Source organism: Ambystoma mexicanum, chromosome 13 (assembly GCF_040938575.1).
Source record: "Ambystoma mexicanum isolate Mex_15411 chromosome 13, UKY_AmexF1_1, whole genome shotgun sequence".
Taxonomy (NCBI): Eukaryota; Metazoa; Chordata; class Amphibia; order Caudata; family Ambystomatidae; genus Ambystoma; species Ambystoma mexicanum.
Window position 1 is genome coordinate 684,042,099 of NC_090938.1, and position 18,223 is coordinate 684,060,321.

An 18,223-nucleotide genomic window follows, 5' to 3' on the forward strand; every position below is an offset into this window, starting at 1 on the left:
TTTTGAGAACATGCTATTGTCGGATCTTAAAAAATTATATTATGGCAAACCTAAGAATAACAATCTCAGTAGAGGAGAATTGTCACTAATTCGTACATTATAGACAGATGAAAAAATCACAATCCGATCTGCAGAAAAAGGAGGAGCTTTGGTGATTTAGAACACCAACAACTACATGACAGAATGTGCACGCCAGTTGAATGATGAAACAATCTATGCAGCAATAGGCCATGATCCCACCAACAAAATTGCGGCCGACTTGGAGAAAACCTTAAAACAAGCAGGAGAAATGGAATGGATCTTGAATAAGACTAAGGCTTTTCTGTCCAGACCTTATCCTCAAACTTCTCACTTCTACTTGCTTCCCAAGATTCACAAAAAACATGATAAACCCACCTGGTTGCCTCATCGACTACCTTGTGTGGCCAACTGTTAAGTTATCTGTATTATGCACATTTTCCCTGGCATGATGGAATTACTCAATGGTAACTGCACGATCATACATTGCTATTCTACGAAGTTGAGGTCTTTTTTTTTATTGTACAAAACAGTCTATTACAAACCTTATACAAATCACTCCAAAAGAAAAATCATACAATCATAACTATTAAAATAGTTAAAATACAATTTTGCATTCATAAAATGTATGTATAAATTCATAAGTTTATAATTGATATCTACTAAGATAATACTATCTACAATGCATGCTTACATTTGTCAATCATTAATCATTTTGTTGAGCTTTCATTCGACCATATTGCACTTTTTCTAGAAGTGAACCACTCTTAATAACAAAGAGGAAGGCGGACCTTGCAAAAGAGATCTCTAGAAAGTTGTTGAGTTCAGTGAATCGATCGAGTGAACACATTTCAAATAGAGGCCTTTGATTTTATGAATGTCCCCCAGGTCACCAAGGTTTGGAGATCCACCAAAAGGGTTCATTATCATTGATCTGTTGAAAGAGAAGTTGAGAGAGTTCACCAATAGAGGGGTGTTGAAAGAACAACCGATGATAATATCATTACTCATAAAAACAGCAGAATCTGTCCCTACAGGAAGTGGTCTACGGGTAATGTGGCGTATGAATTACCTACACCACCACCATTTTGTCTGAACGCAAAGAGCACAACAAATGAAAGATCAAGGATCACTCCTCTCTGGATATGCTAATTAATATTTGCCAGATAGTGTCCTAATGTTCTCTGTAAATTCAAGATAACATTGCATATATGCAGCAGCTGACAATTTGGACCTTTATCTGAGTCATTTCAGTCAGTTTTTTCACCTTCACTGAATATAAACTTTAACCCATCAACTAAAACATGCTTTTCATAATTTAGTACAAAGCTTATATCAATTCTTATTACAAAAGCACACAAAATCTTTACAAAAGATGTGACAATGTTGTTAAAACAAACTCAACTTAAACATATTACAGGAGAAAAAGCAACAAATAGTCATCTACATCAAACAAAGTTGTCAATGATGATTGAATCTCAACAAACAAAGAAGAAAAAACAAAAAAAGGGGAAGAAAAAAGAAACTTTCAATATACATGAAGTTTCACCAGAAAATCATAAAGATTAAATTAGTATCTTAAAATAAGAAATAATGAATAAAAATGAACTAAAGCAGATTAATTTCTTTCCAAAAAGACCATCCAATTTCCATAATGTTGGTAACTGATAATTCTGAGAATACAGTCTCAATAGTATAACAATTCAACTTCAAAAGAAATTATTCAATTGTTTTTGTTGTAGAGTTTAAGATTAAATCGCTCAGAGAGATTGGTTCATATGTAACCACTCATATCATTACTCATAACATTGTAACTGACTTTAATAAGAGAACTCTCCATAAGAACTATGAACGAGAGCAAAGTAGTTCTAACACGTCTGTGATTGGGTGACAAGTAACATCACAACGTGATAGCGAGAGATTGTTGATCCACCCAAGTCAGTCCTTACATACTCAACACTTCAAGGTTTAGACACAAATACTGTACTTAGTACACCAACATGTCCCTGCACACGAATTCTGATGCTTATTTCACTAAGTTACAATGAGTATCGAACAACGTGATCTTTAGAAATCATTTTATTTTTAAATATGAAAACGGCAACCATTGGAATTTATAAACACAGTTTTGAATGTTTTAATACCAATACATTCTCACTTGTAATAAATACATGAAGATGCACTCCATTCCAATATGGCCTTTACAACAATCCCGATCGAACCTACACGGTCAGCCATCTTGGCTGACCATGTGACAATTACCATGACTATCATTAGTTGACATTAGCAGGGGTTACCTCGCTACTCCCTCTGCATACTTTTCCAGCTCAGCGGCAGGATTTGATGCTAGAATACAGGATTCGTCATACTAAATAGCGATAAGTGAGGCACAAATTATACTAATAAGAGACATTCTTGAAAGAAAAATGACTAATGTGTAATATCTTTAAAGAATTTCTGCAGAACGCTGCTCTGTTCTTTCAGAACGAAGACCGGTCTGATTCCCCACATAGTGAGCATGCAGCATGAATCCCGTAATAAGGATATATGGGAACGAATATGATATTAACTTATATGATTACTTTATGGGTCAACCACAGTTGTCAATCCACGCCGAGTTACTTTAAATAGTAAGAAACATATTGCTAACATCAGGAATAGTATTCACCCTTGTTTACAGCATTACACGCACACTGATGGGTGCTGTTAAGAGGGATAATATCAGCATAAATATAGGTTGATGCAAATGGTTACGGAATAAGATTCATGAAGTGCAAACTGTTATAGTATATTATGCTGACAATATTTTGCCAATGCTTGTGTTTGTACATCTTGAGGCCTAATGCATTCCCTTAATGTTGGACGTTATCACAATGATATGAAAAATACACCTAATTATTGGCTCTTATGAAATATTTGCCCATGCCTTTGCACTATGAAATATTGTACATTGTAATTGGTTATTTATAACGTGCTTAATACCCAGAGGTTTTTAAGTGCGGACCCGGGGATTGAACCTGTGTTGCCCCATTTTGTCTTGCTTCCAAGGCAAGCACGTTGCCCCAGAGCTATTCTCCCGGCCATATGAATACATTTTGAAAAATATTTTTACAAAGGTAGCGGGCGCCCCTCTCTCGCAAGAACAGACATGATAACCTGTTCAGTGGTTATTAACCACTTGAGAGTTCGCAGCCACTGCTTTTACTCACTGTGCATTTCACAGATGGGAAATATCCATTTGCATATCAGTCTTTGTCCTGCCCAGGGGCAGTCCAGCACCGAAATACAATGGCAATTCCAATCTGAACGAGAGTACCACCAGCAACCCCATACACGTGTTTCACCCTTGTTGGGGATCATCAGTGAGGTGAAGCTGATGCCTCTCTAAGCACAGTGAGAGGGAGACCACGTCTGGTTGCCCCCAGGAGACCTAGGGTTACCAATCCCAGGATCCTTAAAAAATATTTTTACAAAGGTAGCGGGCGCCCCTCTCTCGCAAGAACAGACATGATAACCTGTTCAGTGGTTATTAACCACTTGAGAGTTCGCAGCCACTGCTTTTACTCACTGTGCATTTCACAGATGGGAAATATCCATTTGCATATCAGTCTTTGTCCTGCCCAGGGGCAGTCCAGCACCGAAATACAATGGCAATTCCAATCTGAACGAGAGTACCACCAGCAACCCCATACACGTGTTTCACCCTTGTTGGGGATCATCAGTGAGGTGAAGCTGATGCCTCTCTAAGCACAGTGAGAGGGAGACCACGTCTGGTTGCCCCCAGGAGACCTAGGGTTACCAATCCCAGGATCCTTAAAAAATATTTTTACAAAGGTAGCGGGCGCCCCTCTCTCGCAAGAACAGACATGATAACCTGTTCAGTGGTTATTAACCACTTGAGAGTTCGCAGCCACTGCTTTTACTCACTGTGCATTTCACAGATGGGAAATATCCATTTGCATATCAGTCTTTGTCCTGCCCAGGGGCAGTCCAGCACCGAAATACAATGGCAATTCCAATCTGAACGAGAGTACCACCAGCAACCCCATACACGTGTTTCACCCTTGTTGGGGATCATCAGTGAGGTGAAGCTGATGCCTCTCTAAGCACAGTGAGAGGGAGACCACGTCTGGTTGCCCCCAGGAGACCTAGGGTTACCAATCCCAGGATCCTTAAAAAATATTTTTACAAAGGTAGCGGGCGCCCCTCTCTCGCAAGAACAGACATGATAACCTGTTCAGTGGTTATTAACCACTTGAGAGTTCGCAGCCACTGCTTTTACTCACTGTGCATTTCACAGATGGGAAATATCCATTTGCATATCAGTCTTTGTCCTGCCCAGGGGCAGTCCAGCACCGAAATACAATGGCAATTCCAATCTGAACGAGAGTACCACCAGCAACCCCATACACGTGTTTCACCCTTGTTGGGGATCATCAGTGAGGTGAAGCTGATGCCTCTCTAAGCACAGTGAGAGGGAGACCACGTCTGGTTGCCCCCAGGAGACCTAGGGTTACCAATCCCAGGATCCTTAAAAAATATTTTTACAAAGGTAGCGGGCGCCCCTCTCTTCACCTCACTGATGATCCCCAACAAGGGTGAAACACGTGTATGGGGTTGCTGGTGGTACTCTCGTTCAGATTGGAATTGCCATTGTATTTCGGTGCTGGACTGCCCCTGGGCAGGACAAAGACTGATATGCAAATGGATATTTCCCATCTGTGAAAGGCACAGTGAGTAAAAGCAGTGGCTGCGAACTCTCAAGTGGTTAATAACCACTGAACAGGTTATCATGTCTGTTCTTGCGAGAGAGGGGCGCCCGCTACCTTTGTTAAACATTTTGAAAAATGTTTGCAATGTTCTGGGAACTGTGATCATGTGATTAACATGGGACAACATGGTGTTCTCCTATACCTCGAATGATATCCTTCTTGAGTAAATATCTGCACAAATATGATGATGGATCATATTAGGGGTTATATTTAATGGTGATGGTAAACAACTGTTCAGAAGGCAACAGTTGTCGATTCACCTCTACATTTGTGTCCTATTTTCTTTAGGTTTAGGTAATAAGAACCACTATAGAAAGACTGTTAAAAATAGACGAGGGTGAACAATTCTGGAATGTGATTGTTGGGGATTTTAATCTGAAAATTGGAAATGAATCTGTCTGATTTGTTTGAAAGTGTATATGGTAAGGGATAGCCCATAACCAAATATGTTCAATTCACACATTTGTGCTAACAGCCTAAAATTAGACTCTTGGCTAATGGAATGGGGACTTCAAACTATTATTAGCAGGCACCCTAATGATAGATCAGGAAAATTCACTTTCTTTGGACATAAAGGTAAAACAATAGATTTCTTTTGTATTTCTGCAAATAGGTGGAGTTGCATTCTTGATTTTAATGTTGTATTTACATTTATTCGTGACAATCACACACTAGCTTTGAAACTGAATATGAAATCCCAAAGGTGCACAACATAGAGCATCCAGAATACCACACACGTAACACTGTCTTCTTCAAGGAAAAGGATATAATTGTACACCACACTTAGTGAAAGTCTTCATAATCAAATTATCGGTTCTAATCTGTACTTGATCCAAACTGTCCTTGACCCAGAATTTTCCCCACAATTGGTCCTCAGAATGATATTTGGAGCTTATGCCTACGATCACTTTTAATTTGTATTAGAAACTCTTTAAGGATACAAGAATGCAACCACTGGTATTAGTGGTAATAGTGATTATAACCCATTGAGGGTATACAGGCGAACAACACTAGATATTAATTTACAGATATCTCAATTCCCCTTCGAAAACAAGCACAAGGAAACCGTCTTGGACCCAACTCCATTCCAGTAGATTTGTATAGATCACTAGAGGAATTCTGGGCACCTTTTGTGGCCCATATTTTCAATCCTATGATTGAACATAGTATGTTCCCTAGGTTTTGACAATGTCTTTTCATTTACCTGGTTTTCAAGAAGTGAAAAAATGATCTCCGGCAGGATGCAAATCCCTTTTTTGCGCTACAGATTCCCCCTCCCCTTTTGTGGTAGCGCGGCACTTGCATGTCCTCAAGAATGGTGGGCTGGTGATACAAATATGCTCCCATATACCCAGCCGGGTTTTAGGAAAGGGGTGGGCTTGAGTGAGCAGCCCTAAAATTAATCTTTGCCTGCATCATATCCTATAAACTTAAAAAGATATGTCTGGCATTCATGGACCTGAGCACCATCTTTGATAAGGTTAATAGAAAACGTGGTGGCAGTGTCTCAAGGACATGAACTGCCCGGAAGATCTGGTATACTTATTGATTTGTCTGCATAAGTACTGATGACCACTGTACTTCATGGTTTCCAGTTGGCACAGGGGTTAGGCAAGGTTGTGTCCTAGCTTCACTGCTGTTCTCGGTGTACATCAATGGCCTAACAGACTGTTTAAATCTTTGTAAAATGGATTTTCCACATGTTGGTAACATGTATATCCCTGTACTAGCCTACCCAGATGATGCTGTCCTGCTGGTTAGAACTACATGCTTTTTGCAGCGGCTTATTAACAAATATGTGGAGTTCATGCGTGGTCTTGACTTGAGTGTCAGTGTTTCAAAATCCGCATGGATGGTGTGTGGTCCAGGACATAATATCAAAAACAGTGAATCTGTCTTTTTGGTCCGACAGTAAGGTGATGACAGTAGTGGATTGCTATGATTACTTGGGCATAACATTCTCCCCTAGCCTCAACAGGAACAATTATGTAGACAGTTTTCTAGGATGTTGCAGTCGATAGGGGCCGTAACCCGATTTGCTGAAGCTTATAATGCACAACCAATTCTGTTTTAAAGAGTATACAGGGCCAAGCCAAAAGCTATCACATCATGTGGAGCAGGAATTATATTTTATTGAGCATTTATATGCTGCCATACAGCAGAAAGTGTTTCCAGGCACCACAAGACTAAGGGGAAGGGTAGCAGAGGAAAAATAGCAATACACGGTCCTACTAGGCCTTGTGACATTCGGATCGTGCTAGTGCAGCAACTGGAATTGCAGCAGGTGGAGGGTTAGGGCGAGGGGAAGTTAAGGGGAGGAGGGGGGATAAAGGAGGGAAGTGGTCCCACGAGCAGGGTAAGTGCTAAGGGGGGCCTGCAGGGGAAGTGCTAGGTGACGCCTGGTGGTCAAGTGCGATGGGGGAGGGGAAGAGCATCATTCAGTGTGGGGAGGAGGGGGTGGACCAGACTCAGTAGTCTAATTGGGGAAGGGTGCCGGGGCACACTGATCAAGGGCGGGCCTAACCCCTGTATGACTCCGAAGGGACCGGGAGCCAGTCGTATCCGTGCGCGGCGGGGGCAATTAGCAAGGACATGGGCGAAGGAAGGAGGAGATGAAAAGGAAGGTCTTGAGAAGCTACCAGAACTTAAGGAGATCTGTCTCAATTCTGCGATGGGCCGAGAGGCCATTCCAGAGAGAGGCACCTGCCAAAGAGAGAGATCTACCCCCACTCTCTGCATGGAGAAACATCTGACTTGCAGAGAGTTAGAGCTGGAGGACCGAAGGACTCTAGCAGGGCGGTATTTAGAGGGAGAAAGTTGAATGTAGTGCATTCCTAAGCCCCAGAAAGCCTTGTGGGTGATGCTGAGGGTCTTGAATTTGATCCATGCATTCACCGGGAGTCAGTGGAGAGCTTTTAGGGCTGGAGAAATGCGCTCCCTGGGCATGAGACCAAGGATAAGTCTTGCAGTCCTGTTCTGGATTATTTGAAGAGGGCAAAGGGAGGAAAGAGGCAGATTAAGGAAGAGGCTGTTATAGTAGTCCATCCTGGAGGGAGTCAGAGCTCTAGAAACATTGAGTTTCTGGGGGAAGGTGAGGAAAGGCAGAATGCCTCTGGGGAGGTGAAGCTAAAAGTGAGCCTTCTTGGCAAGGTCAGCAGTGGGAGGTGAGAAGGAAGGAGAGGAGCCAAAGATGACCCCCAGGTTTTTTGCCTCAAACGAGTGTGAGGAGAGGGGCCCCAAGGAGAGGGGCCAGAGTGTGGGCAGGAAGGAGGGGGGGGTTAACAATGAGAAGGATCTCAGTCTTACTGGCATTAAGCCGGAGATCATTAGCAGCGCACCATGCCTCCATAGCGGTTAATCCGGAACGGGAGAGGAAGGAGTGAAAGTAGATGAGGGAAGCTTAAAGGAAACTTGAGTGTCATCTGCATAGCAATGAAAGTGAGGAGAGAAGGTGTGCAAGAGGAGCAAGGTAAACATTGAGGGACGCCGCAGGTAGAGTGAGGTAGAGGAGAGAAAAGGACCCATTTGAACCTGGGAGGGCCGATAGGACAGGAATTGGTCACCCAAGCCAGCGCCTTGTCAGTGATGCCTAGAGAATGACAGAGTCGGTTAAGGAGGGTGGCATGATTGACCATGTCAAAGGCAGAGGACATATCAAGGAGGATGAGAACAGAGGGAGAGTTGGAGTCGAAGTTTGAGAGAAAGTCTTCACTGATGTTCAAGAGAGCAGTTTGTTTCTCTGACTGCTCTGAAGCCAGACTGGTGGTCGTGAAGACAACCAACAGATTCATTGTGAAGGACTAGTTTGGAGATGACCAACATTTTCTAGAGTTTGTCCAAGAAAGGGGTAGTGGAGATAGGGTGGTAGTGCGCCAGGCAGGAAGGGTCTGCAGACTATCATTTTTAGGAGAGGATGCACAAGGGGGTGCTTAAGAGGTGATGGTAAGGGGCCAGTGGCAAAAGAGTGGTTGTAGAACTCAGCCAGAGAGGAAGTGCGGGCAGCAATATTGTCCTTGGTAGTTTTAGAGGAGCAAGGAAGCACTAGATTGGAGGAGACTTTCATAGAGCGAACAGTCTTGTTGACCTCATCCGGTGCTATGGGAGAGAAAGCAGAGAGTAGGAGGGATGGAGAGAGAGGGGCCAAAGGAGGCCTAGGTGCTGGAGAAGGGGGTAATGGGATGGAGGAGAGAGAGGCAGGATGTCCTGCGTTTTAGTTGAGAAGTGGGTGGCCGAAGCCATGCAGAGGGCCTGGGAGGGAAGAGGAAAAGTAGAGACTGCAGTAGGATTGGCAAGTTGCTTACAGATTTTGAAAAGTTCAGCTGTGTTATTGGAGGCCCAAGAGATGCAGGCTTGGATATGGGCCCGCTTCTTGAACCGGATGGAAAGTCTGTAATGCCTTTGTAGCAGGAGGCAGGCCAGTTTGGGCCAACCTTTTTCATTCTGCAACTCTGCACTTGCTTTTCAGCAAGGCTAGGACAGAATCATACCAACTGTTGCATGTGGAGGCCGGTTTTATGTGGATCCTCATGGCAGGAGCAAGGATGTCGAGGGTGTCGGAGTTGGAGAGGTGAAGGTCTGCAAGGACTGAGTCAGAATGAGAATAAATAGCAGCAGTGGGACGGAAATAAAAGTGGCGGCTAAGGTGGCTACTGACACTCGCTTCATCGGTCGGGTGAATGAGAAGGAGGCTGGCAGTGCGGGCAGAACCTTAGCTGGGGAGCCAAGGAGCTCCAGATGGGAGGAGAGAATGATCAGACCAAGAGAGAGGTGTACTAAGAGGTTTAGAGAGAGATCAGCAGAGATGAGCGCGTCCAGAGTTTGCCCGGCTCAGTGAGTGGGGTCAGAGGGAAGAATGGTGAGGGAGAAAGAGTCACAGATTTTGCAGAAAGGTGAGGCTGCATCAGGAGAGTCAAGAGGGATATTGAAGTCTTCAAGGAGGAGAAGCTTAGAGGTAGAAGTCGAGATAGAAGGGATGAGTTCAGCCAATTCGGAAGGAAAGAGGGAGACCGGCCCAGGCGTCCCGTATATAGTAGCAAAAGTGATAAAAAGGGTAGGAGAGATGCAAATCTTGCAGACAAGACATTCAAAGTAGGAGTAGGATTGGATAGGTATGATAGAGGCAGGAATCCATTCAGGGAAGACAAGGGCCACTCTGCCTCCTGGTCGGTGAGGCCTGGACCTGGAGAGGATTGTGTAGCCTTCAGGAAGAAGAGTGTCGAGCAGTGACAGAGCTGGCATTGAAACATGTCTCAGTGAGCATGAGGACGTCAAGGTCAAAGTCTTCAAGGAGGTGACAGATGCCAGAGGAGTGAGAATTGAGGATAGCTAAGTGAAGCTAGTTGCCACCTTTAAAGGATTTCCGACGGGTGGTTACAGGGGCGTGGTACCTCCACTGGAGGTGTGGGGGAGGAAGGTTGGGAGGGACAAGGAGTGGCAGGAGAAGGGGTGGGGAGGGAGAAGGAGGTGTGGCAGGAAAAGGGAGGATGTTAATGAGAGAACGTAGACACCTGTCAAGAAGGAGGAGGTTGGGCTGAGAGCCCTGGGCCATGAAAGTGCCATTCAAATAGAGATTGATGATGCACCTGGATGAATGGAAGTGTGCCAAGAGCACTTCCCGTCTGGTTCCACCATTAATGGGTGAAGAGGAGAAAGGGGGGAGGACGGATACCATATGGGGAGTCCATGGGTCTCGAAAGGGGACAACAAAGAGAATGTCAGTAATAGCCCGTCTGGAGAGAGCATTGACATAGGTACCTGCAATGGGCATCCCTGGATTTGAGAGTAGGAGACGCAACTTAAACTTCTTCCATCAAGGCCTCAAAAGAGAGGGAGGAAAGGTAATAGAGTAGTAGTTAGAGTAGATGGGGGATAGAGAGAACCATAGGGGAGGGGGGAAGACAGAAGAAGCCCAGGGATGGAAGAGTGGAGAATTGCAGTGTGTATGAAGAACTCAGCAAACAGCCTAGCAGCCATGCAGGCACAGATGAAAGAGAGGTGCTTTAAACAAGGTTTGCACAAGGCTAGCTGATTTCAAAAACGCAAGTGAAGTTTTAGGCAACCATGAGAAATGCCAGCGGTTACATGGGGTAGTGTGTTTTAAGTACAACCCGAATTGGAATACCAAAACAGCACTGAAAATGCAGCAGTTTAATACGGGCAGCAAATGAATTCAGTACGCCCACAGCCTGTAGGTAAAGCCTGCAGCAGATCAACACCTATATTCAAATTAGAGTATTTAAAAGCAGGTTCCAAGGCATCAAAGGTGAATTAAGTGAATGAGCAAGGCATTTGGTGCAACCAGGGGAATATTAGATCAACAGGGATACCTAATGAGGTCCAATTAAAAATGACAAGCATTAGAATGCAAAAGACAGATTAAAATATCTAGAATCGGTCTTAAGCAATCTGGTTAAAAATGTTCGGCGTTGGAATGCACGAAACAGATCAAAACGTTCAGATTCGGTACTATGCAATCTAGTTAATAATGCCAAAAATGAGAATGCAGCAAACACATTTTAATGCATCTAGATTCGGTTTTAGGCAATTTGTTTAAAAATGGTAAGCATTAGCGTGCCGCAATATTAGCAAATCCAAGAGTAAGCAATTTGCATGACACATGAGGAGAGCTCAAGGTTCACAGTAGCAAGAAAGTGAATAACCTTGCATGTGAAGTGCAGTCAAGTGTAACGTTAGAGCGGTAGTTTTTACAGTTCAGTGTCGATAACAAGATACAAAGCACAAGGAATGGCAGGTAATTAGGTTATTTAGCCGGTAGTGAAAGGCATGTGCCAAGTAGGTGAGTTAACGAGGTGTCCAGGCAGGTGAGAGCGACATGGAGGGGGGAGCAGGGAAGGAGATTTGGGGCGGCAAGGCTGTTAAGTGAAGGCACCCGAGAGGGGTACAGGTGGTGCTGAGAGGGAGGAAGGTAACAGAGGGTCAGATATTCTGCAGGCCGTAGATCAGACAGGCTTGCCTCAGCGAGTGGGAGTGAGGAGGCTTACTGGGAATGAAGATGATTGATATGCAGAGACCCAGATTTGGCGTTGCGTAGCGGGGGGGGTGGGCCCCCTCCAGTCCCGGACAGGGCCCAACAGGGTAAGACACAACCCTTTGCTGGAGGCCCTTCAATGAGGGCCGGTGTTCGCCTGCCGGCTCTCGGGCCAATCACCCAGTTATAATTGCAAGCAGCCAATCAGACACAATGAGAGAGGCTGGTGGAGCCTGAGAGCCCAACAGCTAACCAGGCAACCATTATTAAAGAGGCTGGGTTGATGGTGCTAATGCCGTCCGAGGGGACTTGTTGCTGTGTTACCTTGTGTGAGAAACCCAAAGATACTCTCACATCGATACCCCAGGGATCTTCTGTTCAGGTGGCCAGGGAAGGGCCATCGCTTTTGTATCACAACCCTGGGGGTGGACATGCGAGGTAGGATCACCTGAGTGGAGGGTCCTTGGGGATTGGAAAGAGGGTACCTGAAGTGAGACATGGTATTCCCCCCCCTTTCCTGATACTGATCTCCCCTCCCTTAGCCTTTATGGGCTATTGCCAATCATTCATCCCATCCTCCCCTGTAGTTTTCTCCTAAGTACTGAGAAGAAGAAGAGGGAACTAGGAGTAGTGCAAATTTCAAATTATAAACACCACTCTGGTACTGGGATGCAGAAGAGTGGTCTCGAGGCATGTAGCAATGAAGATCAGGCATGTCACACTAATAGGCTTAAGCAGGGTCAGGCAATTGAGCATACACTGCTTCACCTGCAACCTGTTAGTGGCAGGGGAGAGTATAAAAGGTGGAATACAAAACCACATGGGAGAAGCAGAAGGGAGAGAGGGTTGAGAATTTGCAATGCTGGAGAGCAAGAAGCCGAACCGGTGAGACGCTGACAAAGATCCTGGGAGTCCTCCCGATGGAACTGTGCAGGGCTGGGAACTCTTGCAAGAGAATGCGAGCAGTATGTGCTGCCATGGAGCGGAGGCGGAGCTGAGCACAGAGACTGGCATGTGCTGAACAAAGTACCCAGTGAACTTGCGAGTTGGTTTCCACACTTGTGGAGAACCTGCAAAGAGTAGCTGCAGGGACCGGTAAGTGTCGGAGGACACTGGAAGCACCCAAGCTCTCCAAGGGACCGTGAATACAATAACGGTCCACAAATGTAAAAAAGTCTTGCATCCATTGAATGCCAAACGGAATGAAAGGTGCTATCCAAGTGAGCACAACTTAATCTATTTAATTGAACTCAACTTAAAACTACATTTGCTGATTATTAAACTGAAAGAAAGGTGCTATCCAATTGAGCACAATTTAAAATTGCATTTGCTGAATATCGAACTGAATGAAAGGTGCTATCCAAGTGAGCATAACCTATTATTGCATTTATTGAATACCGAACTGAAGGAATGGTGCTATTGAGATGAGTACAACACAATATTACATTTACTGAATATTGAATTGCAAGAAAGTCGCTCTGAGTGAAACCAAGTGAATGCTATATTTAAGGAATGTTGAACTGAACGAAAGCTGTTATTTGATTAAACTACGAAGTACTGAAGAGTACATGAACATTTGGAGTCAATTAAACCTATCAAGTAACACACTGCTAGAAAAACACCATAACAGCAAGATGAAAGACCTATGATGAAATTGAAGAGTTGTTTATTGAATACTACTGAGCATCAGCTTTAGGGAGACTCATGGTTGCATGATCTGCGATGGGTGGACCGTGTGGTCGGACAACTGCGCCTAGACCAGAAGCCACTGAATGTTGGAAAAGAAGCACAAGCTATGAGCAACAAGTGGACCTCATGTTCCTTGTGAACCTTTGAACAGATGAAGCAAGTGAACGGCTCAGTATAAGTCTTGGGGAAAGGAACCCTGAGAATGAAAAAACTGGAGAGCATTTATCTTGGGAAATTGAGTTCCAAGACCGCAGAGTTGTGTGAACTATATTGTATTTGAACTTGGGGAAGGGAAGCCCAAGATCTTCACTTGATTTAAACTGTGACGCTGTGAACCTTAAGAAGGTAACTTCAGAACTTGATTACACTATATTGAAGCAAGGGAAGGGAAAGCAAAGGAAAAGCAGTCTGCAGTAATTGCAGAGGACTCTGTGAGGCAGCAACTATTTCTTTCTCATTGTTTTGGAGGCATGTCCTGCATGTTCTACGTTCAGTTTAAAATGTATTTTCCCTGCGAAGTGGACCGTGAAGGGAAAGCAAAGGAAAAGCAGTCTGCGGTAATTGTAGAGGACGCTGTGAGGCAACAACTCTTTCTTTCTCATTGTTTTGGAGGCGTGTCCTGCGTTCTACGTTCAGTTTAAAACACATTTTCCCTGCGAAGTGGACCGCGAAGGGAAAGCAAAGGAAAAGCAGTCCGTAGTACTGAGTACGGAGGTGGAGCCACGCACTATAGTAAGCACCTTGTACCCTCTCTGGAAGGAGAATTTCCATTAATCATCTTGTGAAAGCTGCGGGTAAGCTTGGGGCTTTGTGTTTTTTCCTCTTACGTTTACTAATAAGCAGCAATCTACTGACTTCCCTCCTCAAGTTGGAATTAAGTCAGGGTGCTCTTGGCAATTGGAGAGTGCTGAAACAATGGTGAGATGCCCTTGAACTAATTGTTTCTCCAGAGACTGTGGGGTTATCATTAGATGGCTTACCTTTTGATCTGGATTCGAAGTCAGTCGCAGAAATCACAGCGGGAGGTGTAACTGTGGCTTATCAGAGACTGTGGGGCTACCTGTATCTGGTTTGGCCTTTGATCTGAGCTCATGGTTACCGCTCTCTCTTACTTGAAATATCATTTACACATTACATATTCCATATTCTTCCTGTTTGGTGCCCCGTGAGCTGTGGGCTTGCGCACAGTTTGAATAAACTGTTCTTCAGAGTGCACTCCGGACTACGCAGTCAAGTGGGTCAGGATATCCAACCAGGGTGGTCGTTTCAGTGATGTCTGGAACGTTATGTTACCTTCTTCAGTGAGTTGAAAGATGCTGCCCGTGATTTAATTGGTGATCTACAATTGAGAATTGCTACAATCATTTTAGGGGTGAGGTCTTTAGTTGGTTTGTTCTTTCTGGGAGGTTTAGTTCTTTGGATATATATTAAGGGTCCACATTTTCCATTGTATAAAGAAAAAAGATTCTAAAGCAGAAAATATACCCCATTTAAGTGCTCATGGATTGTATAAGGTTTAAAGGTGGGCCACCATATCAAGGATAGATACAGGCAGGCTTAATCACAGATTGATTTAGAGGGTCTCCCGTTGTTTAACAAAGTAAATTACTTTGCGGTAATTTAATGCCATGATTTCTGCGACTGACTTCGAATACAGATCAAAGGGTAAGCCACCTAGTGGTAACCCCACAGTCTCTGGAGAAACAATTTACATTGTTAACATTACTTTGAATTGTATATATATATATATATTTAAGGGTTAGGGGGTTGCAATAGAGGTGGTAGTGAAGTGGCATGAGGGAACAGCCCATACAAATGGGAAGTAATTGCAACATAGTAAATTGCCACAAAGTAATTTACTTGTTTGTAATAGCGTAGAACCATATAGAGAACACATATATATCCTATATGGCTAGAATGGAAGAGGTTAATGACAGTTTTTTTTACAGCCGGGAGAGATAAATCATGAAATATACTCTTTCGAGGCAGGGCATGCATGATCTCTTCATGTTTATACATTTGGGGTATATTAGTTCTTATGAGCCAATGGCGTTGTTCGCTGTAACTAGTTGTTACCTCGCTATGCTCCTACCTCACCTCTCTAACCTTACCTTTCCCACTGGACTGGCCCCCTTGCCTGCTATGCTGCCTTCGTGCTCTGCACAGGCTCCCTTGCCTGCTGTGCCTTCCTCCTCCTCTGAACAGGCTCCTTTGCCTGCTTTGCTTTCATCCTCCTGCACAGGCTCCCTTGCCTGCTGTGCCTTCCTCCTCCTCCTCCTCCTCTTCCTCCTCCTCTGCTCAGGCTCCCTTGCCTGCTCTGCCTTCCTCCTCCTCTGCACAGACTCTTTTGCCTGCTATGCCTTCCTCCTCCTCCTGCACAGGTTCCCTTGACTACTGTGCCCTCCTCCTCCTCTGCACAGGATCCCTCACCTTTCCTCACTGGCCCGGCTCCCTTGTCAGCCTTGGCTCCTCTGCCACCCTCCACTATCCTCCTGGCTCTCACTGTTCCCTGCGCCCCCCGCAGAAGACCTTCAAAGATGGCAAGCTGCTCCATATTGCCACGCTTAATTCGCGCTTTGCTGTCAAACACTTATCTGACCTCTGCAATATCCTTGAACGCATTGACCTAGATGTGTTTGCCATCACGGAGACATGGTTCAAGGACAGCTCTGTCACAAGCTTTGACACACTCCTCGCTGAAGAGGATACAAGATCCTCGCTTTGCTCAGACTGAAGTGGTTAGAAGAGGGAGTGGCGTTGATCTTCCCAGAATGGATACCTTTGTCCATCATCCCCGCTCAGGCCTACTCCTTCTTCGAGTGCCTAGTCTGCAGGCTCTCACTCTCACCTACATCTTCTCTCCTTATGGCCACCTTCCATCGGCCACCAGGACAGTACTCTCTCTTCCTCTCAGTATGGGCTGACCTGGCCCTCTCTCTACTCTCCTCCTCTTGCTGGTTGGCCCCCACTTCCAACTGGACTCTCCTGACTCCTCAGGACCTTTCTGCAACCTATGCAAATCTCTCTTCCTCTCTATCTTACCTTCTGGCTACACACACACACACACACACAGCGGGCCACACTTTGGATGCTCTCATCTCTACCGACATTCCTCTCACTATCCCTCTCACTACCTCTCTCTCTTGGATGGACCACGCTCTTCTCTCTTCACACTTGAAGCTCTCCTCGCCTCTTCCATTGGCACACCCGGCGTGGCCACTCGGTTTCAAAGTCTTCTTTCTCGAGCTCTTTGCTCATCCGCCTCCAACTCCCTCAGGGTCAGTCGCTACTCCAAGCAACAGGTGGGTGGTAGATCTCTCGCTTCAGCTGAGGCCTCCCTCTGGAACAGCCTCCCTGCCTCAAAACCTTTCTTTGTGCTTCTGCTTTTCTCCTCCTCTCCCTTGCTGAACCTGCACTGGTTACCTGGCCACCCTCTGTTCTCGGGCCCAGGTCCCCAGGTCCCCCCCACCGCCAGTCGGATTTCTGCACTGCCTTCTTGGCAACCCCCTGCACTCGGGACTCTCTATATCCCTACAGTCCCACTTCCAGCACTTGACATCTGATGTCTGCACTTACCCTTGCACTTGCCACCAGCTGGCTGTACTTTACTTGCTGTTATTATTCTTTATCCCATGTACTGCACTTCCCCCCTCCTCCTCTCCCTCGCACTTTCCCCCTTTCCCCTTCCCATGGACTTGCGTGATCTGAATGACACCCGGCCTAGTAGGATCGCTGTCTGTCTTCCGTCTGTTCCCCCTCCCTTGCTTCGTCACGCCTGGAAACACTTGTGTATAGGCGCATTATAAATGCTATATCTCATCATATCATATCGGGATGTAGTATTATCCCAGCAAATTTGGACTAGACTGGGGGCTCTCTGGCGCTGGGCAGTCCTACCACTTGTGTCGACCTTGCTCTGCAGATTGTCCCCTACAACCTACATGGGGGAGAATCTGGGATTGGGAATAATAATGGTCATCTGGTGCCGCAATTGACTTTGAATTTGGATGATCAATTTAACCCGGCACCTCTCCCTCCTAACCCGGTCCGTCTAATACCAACTGTAATTATTGACAAGAAGGACCCTGCAAGCACTTCTTCTATATGCCCTTTGTCTCAGTTTAAAACACCTAGGGCACTTCCATGACCCGGCCAATTTCAGGGCATCGTTTCACGGACCACTATTTCATCAAATCAGCTACAACTAGTACGAAACTGAAACTAGTCCCGGCAGTAAGAGGAAAGGCTATGTTAGACCATTCTGCTATGACCTCGCAGGATCACTTTGGTGGTCCAATAGATCTGACTGACATTAGCATCATTGAATTTGCGGACCAAGCGGTTGAGCAGGAGACCAGCCAAAATTTGGTTGCCTGTGATAACGCCGAAAGTGTGGTTCAACAAACCTCTGATGCATCACTGCAAGATACACCTACTGACCTTACTAACATAATTGATAAGTATGACATCGGAAATAATCCTGAGGGCCATGTGCAGATTCAATCAGATGGTTCGGGGGGATTTGGTGACCAGGGAGATTCCTCGGCACTACAACATACTTTGAGGGAGATCGATGAGAGAATTTGTCTCTCAACCAACTGTCTCTACCCTCAACATGGTTTTGAGTTCCTTTGTGGCATCATATGATAATGTCTGGGCTGAACTAAAATCCACAAACTTGTTGATATCATATATCATCATGGCAGAAGTAAACAGCAAATTGGATGGCATTGGGTCTGAGCTCAGTTTAGCTCTT